This window comes from Etheostoma cragini, chromosome 9 (genome assembly GCF_013103735.1).
Source record: "Etheostoma cragini isolate CJK2018 chromosome 9, CSU_Ecrag_1.0, whole genome shotgun sequence".
Taxonomy (NCBI): domain Eukaryota; kingdom Metazoa; phylum Chordata; class Actinopteri; order Perciformes; family Percidae; genus Etheostoma; species Etheostoma cragini.
The window spans coordinates 9,982,547-9,990,046 of record NC_048415.1 but is presented as its reverse complement, the minus strand read 5'-3'; the positions used below and the strand labels follow the sequence as shown (position 1 = coordinate 9,990,046).

Below are 7,500 nucleotides of genomic sequence, written 5' to 3'. Positions count from 1 at the left end.
AATAAAATCTGACAAGATTACTATTGTAACTTAAGTATTTGGAATAAGCCTCTTTCCTCATAAATGCTCTACTCACATTCTTTAAATGCACAAATAACCCTACAAAAAAATGCCTTAAATCCACATGTCAATTTATCAGTCATTACAAAGCGCATTGTATCACATCTAGTCTGTTCCTAACTGTCTGATAACATCAAATTTGACATCTGTAAATTGGCTCGACATTTATAGTGGGTCTGTCTGCAACAACCATGAAAATGAAAAGAATAGCCACTGGATTTTGATGTAATACTAACTGTGCTATAGTACTTGCTGTCTATTTCACTCCATCTCTATCACAATAGAGTGTGAGTGAACGAGGTGTTCCACTCATGGAACCTTGATGAAAACTGACTTTGATGGGGAAGAGCAGCTTGGATTTTCTTTTATTCCGTGTCTAATTCAATCAGTCAATCATTGGTTCTCAGGTTTCAGTTTAAAGGTAAGGATTCTATATAAAAACTAATCTATAAAAGCTACACTACTTCATGGGATATCCGGTTGTCTTTTATCACACTGTGATGTAAATGAATACTGGCAAAGATAATACAGGGACAACAGAACCTTGCAGCAAGTTTGTGGTTAAAGTAAATGTGTTGCCATGGACTTCTCCTCTTTCATCGCATTTTGTGTAAGTATTAGATTATGATAAATACAAATACTCAGGCACAGTTTAGGGAAAGTCCTAACTGACTATTTACTGTAACAAGGAATTGAGGAACTGTTCAGCGGGTGCCTTGTCTGCTGTGATATCTGTCAACTTGCTGAAGGGCCGCCATAAGGCGTCCCCTGGGATCCCTCAGGTGGAGAAAGCCAAATTCTTCCTGTCAGGCTGGTATAAATATTTTCTTTGTGTTTATTGTCCATTATACACAGGCTGTATCGTATGCTGTGTTGTGTTTTTTTGCTAGTTTTGCTGTTTCAGCCTGTCTGGTTAAGGTGATGCTGTGTATTTACTCCACCTGTCTGGTCTGGTTGCGCTCCACTGACAAGATGAAAAGCTGGTTTGCATGTACTGTAGCCCAGTTTCTTCATGCTCTCTTTCTTTATACAGTACAAGAGGTTGCCAGGTCTGTGTAAAATGGATTTTGTCAGTTTTTTGTTTACCAGCTCATAAACACAGGTTATAGAAGATTACTGAATTCTCATCCTCCAAACAGCACATATTTCATTAAAAGAACAATTACATCCCAAATGCTTAAGAAAATGTCTTATTGAAAGCTGTAAAAATAACTCTGGCAATATTGCTGCAATGCACTTTCTACAATTTCTGCACATGGCAACAGGAAAGATTGACATAATCTAAGATTTAGGAATGGTAGCGGATAGGTTAAAAAACGTGCAAAGTTTAGACAAAGCTGGCCATAATTATTTCTAAAAACACAAACGTTAATTGCAGGTCTGTGACGAGTCCTGTGGAAATCCAGAGGAGGTGCATTGTCCAATGTAGACGGAATCCCCAAGATTCTGGGCTGGTCAGACATACTGGGATTCAACTCGTATTTATATGAGGTACTGACGTTGAGAATTAAATTTCTGAATATAGTGTAATGTCCCTAATCACATACAGTACAATCTAAATCAATGCAGGAGTCTCTCATGATTCTGTTTTAGGTGTGTTTCTATTTAATTTCCTGTTAGATGATGGACTTTGATGACACAGAAATAAAATATGGGGGTTTAATCTAATCTAAAAAAAATCTAATATAGTAAAATCATAAATAAAACGGTCACAGTTTGACTCATAATATTCTTTATTCAGAGGTTCAGAGTACTTTTGAGTTAGTCCTGCTTTTGTTTGGTATATTTAACTGTTATGCCTAAGGTGTCATGATTTGTTCTGACTATGCAACGCACCATGCAGGCCAGGCGCTGCTATAATGACCTGCATGAATAAAAAAAACATGCTTGGCTGCACAGTGTTGGGATGCTTGTCTCAGGGTCTGAGTACACATGATATGACCTGGCATTTGGACCTTGCCAGTGCCCTTTGGCCTGGCTACCTGCTGCGCCCTCTAAGCCAACTTTAGCTCTGAACAAGGTGGATTTGGGATGGAGGCAGAGGCAATCAGCATAGTGGCATTGGTTGGCTGCCAGCCACGTTAAACGACAGGCTGTCAGCTGGGCCTGCAGACAGGATGACAGGAGGTGCTTTGCATCATGAACAAGCTAGAAAGAGATTTGTCTACGTTTACTTCTCTTAAAGAGACAGTTCACCCTAAAATCAAAAATATATACAGTATTTTTCCGTTTACCTGTAGTGCTATTTATCAATATAGATTGCTTGGTGTGAGTTGCCCAGTGTCAGCGATTGAGAAGTCTACATTCTCAAATATAATGGAACTAGATGGCCCTCGTTTTGTGGTGCTAAAAGCACCAAAAGAATACAGTTGAAAAACACAACAGCAATGTCTCTTTCCAGAAATCATGACCTGGTTACTCAAAATAATCCACAGCCCTGGTTGTGAGCAGTTTAATGTAAGAACCATTTTCTTTTTGCCGAACTATCCTGCCAACCGTATCACCACGCACGCTAAGGAGCTCATGCTTGTGACAGCATGAGATGTAAACGTTAATGGTGTCTTTCTCAGCTGAGCTCACCTTTAGCTAGCTCAAGTGATCTAACAGTATCGGTAAGCTACAGTTATAGCTCAGCCTAGAAGGACAAGCCTCTCATGCATGAGTATGCTTCTTTCTGCACGGTGATACGGTGGGCAGATGTAGTCTGCATTGAAAGCAGCACTGTAGCTTACAGGAAAAAGGGAAAATATCTATATTTCATTTTGGGGTGAACTTTCACTTTAAGGTAATATTTCACTTTTTGTCTTACTTACAGAGGTATTTTGTGTCTCAGATCACGGCTGCATGGAAATGTATTACCATTTGGTAAAATCTGGTAGTGCCCTGTGGGTTATATTGTAAAAAAAAAACGTGCAAGCTATTCTGATTGGCTGTCAATGTTTTGCCCCTAGTTTCTTATGCATTCTGTGCCTTGAATAATTCGCACTTTGCATGTCAGCAGTAAAGTGGATGGTATTTCTTCTATATGAGCATGTATGTGAGGACTGCAGAAATAAGAGTAAGATATGTGATAACAGTGGTTGCAGTGATGGACATTCCCTACATTTGCTAAGGTGAGTTTTGCAGGAAGAGTTAATACTTTTAAAGAGCATGTGCAAAAAGCTACACATGTCTTAAAAAGGTTAAGTTGAGAAATGGGAAGTTGAACGAACCTTTATTCTACGGAAATATCTGCAGATGAGCTGCACTGACTTAGTTACTTAAAATAGCTAATAACTAAAAATGTATTCTTTGAAAGAAAAAGGGCAATAGAGAAATATCTAGACCATTGTATTATCCATACACAGGAAGAGAAGAGTTGTGTTTGTTTACTCATTTACATTTTTTATTTCTCTAAAATAATACACTTGTTAGACACAAGCATGTATGATTGTGTGATGAGCTGCCGCCTGAGTAAATCACATGATAAATACATGCAGGTTGTAAGTGCCAATTGGGTGTGTGAAACAAAATAGAACGGTCCTGATTTTTTAGTTATATTCAATTTTAGCCTTAGGATTTCACATAAAGAAGAAGGCAAATATTACCACTTACTACTATGAGAAAGAGACCAAGATCCTCTTAGAATACTATTTGTGCTAGCCAAGGCAAGCATTAGAGCAGCATCATGATATTCACATCATCTATGTGAATATCAACCTATTTACACTGAATGTACAGCAGATTCAGAGAACTCCAAATAGTTGAGCTGATGTGGCATAGCCTTTTTCTTAGGCAATCTGCTCAGATCTGTAAAAATTGTAAATAGTTTTTATGGCTTGTAGACATGCTGTCCTCTATCCATGGTCTGTGGAGGAATGGGTGAACCATTGTTGCTTTAATACACATTTTCTCCAGTGTACATACGATGCAATGAGTTAGGTTAAGTTGTGTTCAAGAATTGTGTGAAATACTATTTAGTGAAAGAAGCTATTTTATTTACAAAGTGTATAAAGTTTACAAAGTGTACTTGTGGACAAACCTGCCACCATGAGACATGATGATTGTACTGAGGCTCTTTGATTAGTTACTGAGCTTTGTTTCATCTTAACAACCTTGTTTTTAAAGTCTATGTTAACAACTCAGTTACTACATCCTATGCAGAGGTTCCCCAAATATAGATTATCTTGCCAGCTGGATGTGCATTACAGGTCGTAATGCATAAATGAAATATTAACATTTACTGAGTATTTAAAACTCCCATATTTAAAATGTTATACCAACAGTGACAGTGTATTGCTTAAGTTGTCCTGAACTAAGAAAACACTGGGCTGCAATTAATGGCTGTGCTGCATCACCACTCTCAACCACCAGCCTTCTACTGTGTATGAAGAAAGGTTTAATATATTGGTCTTGCTTCACCTTTGCTGCCAATTTCTATCCTTTCCCTTACCTCGTTCTAACCCTCCTGACCTCCCTGAGATGGTAATGAAAATGCTGAATCAAGTCACCATAGGGTAACCCTGATGCCCTTTTTTGAAGACGTCACATCCACCCAACAAAAGCACTGGAACGGATGCAAACACTAACAGGAAGTCTGTTTTTAGCAGGAAGTCGACATTTACTAATATTGATAGAGAAGGTTTGGCCCAGGTGAGCTGTGGGGAATTGGTAGATTTAGCTGACATTACAGTCCATCTGGAAGGCAGAGCCATTCACCCTAACAGCTTTATGTACAGAATGGGATGATTTATGCTCAAAATCCTGTATGGATGACAGTTTTTCAGGTGGACAGTAAATGTTATTTTCAGCATCAGCATTGAGGAGTCCCTGTAGAGCACCATGTGTGCAATTTTTTTCACATTGTGACTTTTTTCTTGCTTTTTTTTTTCAATAGCAGTGTTCTTGTTTCTGCTGGATACAATACAGTTTCTCTTCTTTCTACACCTTTGTTGAGTTTGATCTGAATATTTTATACTTTTGCTGACATTTTTTATCTTTTTATAAGAAACACTGGTCTAACTAACAACACATTTTATCTGTCCTCATGATTGCTCATAATCAAAATTCTACAAGCACAGAGGAGTCCACTAATAGGTCCTACAATACGTTTTGCCATTCTTCTCTGTTGGGCAGCCCTAAACACTTGTAGAGAGGTGGGTTACATATGTAAACATGGTTCTCCGAGTGAAGAGGTTGTCTCTCCAGCATTTGACTGCTACAAGACCCTCTCCATTAAAATTGTAACCAGAAAATGTAAGGTGTTTATCCAATTCAGAGTTGTTTTGTCTTAATATCCATATCACTTGACCCCTGTGAATATATTAAATATGTAAATGTGTGAAGAGATGTGCTGTCTTTTCTTAGAGAACTGTGGTTATTCATGTGACTTTCTATTCTACTCTTGACACATCATGATGTGGTTTGGTTAGATTCCAATAATGTTATATAAGAAAATTTAAACTAAATGTAAAGTATTCTACGAACATCGACCTGATTGATTGATTGATATCTTTTATTTTGAAAATGTAAAAAAAATAAAATATCAGAAATAAATAGTAATAAAAACAGTTGAACAACAAAATAAAACTCCCTAATTTCCAGTACTTAAAAACCACTATTTACACGTGCAAAAATGAGCAGGAAGAAGTAAAAGCTATTTACTCTTACCCCTTTATGCCTTTCCTAATATAATAACAGTGACAATAAATCTGTAATCAAAGAAATTATACAGTATATTCAAAAGTTCAATTCACATACATTTATTTACCCATACACAACAATATTTATACACACACTACAAATTATTCAACATAAGCCTAGGTTATTTTAGCACTGTGATTTTCTGTAACTTTGAAATATAATTTCTTTGAACATCTTTTTGAAATGGAATATGTTTGGTTGCATTGCTTTAATTCATCATTTAGTTTATTCCACAAGTTAGTGCCACTGACAGGAACAGAAACCTTTCCTAGTAGTTCAAAAACTGGGAGTCAAAAGAACTTGACTTTCCCCTTTAGTTGTAGCCCCCTCTCTTTCAGAAAATCTTTTCTATATGCTGCCAGGCAAAAATTTAATTCTAGCCTTGAACATAATTACTGCTCTTTGAAATTTGACTAGCTAAAGTAATTTTAATGCTTTAGACTGCGAAAATAATGAATTGGTATATCCCAAATATCCAAATTATTCTTATTGCTCTTTTTGAAGTATAAATTATGATTTTAATGAATTTGGATGTGTTTCCCAAAACCTATACACAGTCATTTAAATACTGTAACACCAGTGGACAAATTAAAATGTGGAGTGATTTGTAATCTAGAATGTGATTGGCTTTAGACAAGACTGAAATACTTCTAGACAGTTTTGTTTGGATATGTTTTATGTGGGATTTCCAGCAAATCGTGTTATCTATAATCCCTCCAAGGGCTTTCATTTCACATACTCTTTCTATATTGACACCTTCTATCTATAACTGAACTTGAGTGGTTGATTAACCATTGCCAAATATCATGAATTTAGTTGGTATAAATTCTGACGAGAACAAAAGTTGTTTGTGTCATCTGCAAATAACACAAATTTCAGTAGTTTACTTTACTTTACATTTGTTGTTTATGTTGAAGATAAATAGTTTTGGTCCTAATACGGACCCCTGGGAGACACCACATGCACTGTCTAAACATTCAGATGTGTAATCTTCCAACTTCAAAAATTGTTGCATCCTTTTAAATAATTACTTAACCAATTCAACACTATCCCCCTAATCCCGAGCCGTTCCAGTTTATTGATTCATATTTCAAGATCAATTGTATAAAATGCTTTTGTCTGTGTTGACCTATTTTTTTCTGCATCCATATTGGCTGTCAGTAATTCATTTTTATTTATCTATCCATCCATCCATCTTCGACCGCTTATCCGGTATCGGGCGCGGGGGCAGCAGCTCCAGCAGGGGACCCCAAACTTCCCTTTCCCGAGCCACATCAACCAGCTCCGACTGGGGGATCCCGAGGCGTTCCCAGGCCAGGTTGGAGATATAATCTCGCCCCCTAGTCCTGGGTCTTCCCCGAGGCCTCCTCCCAGCTGGACGTGCCTGGAACACCTCCCTAGGGAGGCGCCCAGGAGGCATCCTTACCAGATTTATTTATCTATGAATTTCTAAAGATGTAGAAGCCTCCAAATATATGTCAATCATAGTTCTTCTTCCAAGATCTCAATAGCTAAGTGGGATTTTTGTACCGGCCTTATATTTGGTTTGATTTGTCCAGTGCCGGGTTTCTCACTTGATTTAAATCCCCATCCAATTATTACATACTGATTCCCCATGTGTTTCACTGAATTACAGATGTTGGTAAAAGGTCTGGAGAGTCTTTATTTGGGGAATAAATATAAATTCAATTCAATTCAATTCAATTTTATTTATAGTATCAATTCATAACAAGAGTTATCTCAAGACACTTTACAGAT

General features: G+C 37.2%; 1 long non-coding RNA gene across 1 annotated transcript in view; it reads left to right on the top strand.

Annotated features, from left to right (window-relative positions):
• The first annotated feature begins 6,728 nt into the window (after nt 1-6,728).
• Nucleotides 6,729-7,500, top strand: part of LOC117950553 — a 16,302-nt gene continuing 15,530 nt past the window's right edge. The window contains exon 1 of the long non-coding RNA XR_004657936.1: nt 6,729-6,859. This is a non-coding gene — a long non-coding RNA (uncharacterized LOC117950553). The remainder of the gene's footprint in view (nt 6,860-7,500) is intronic.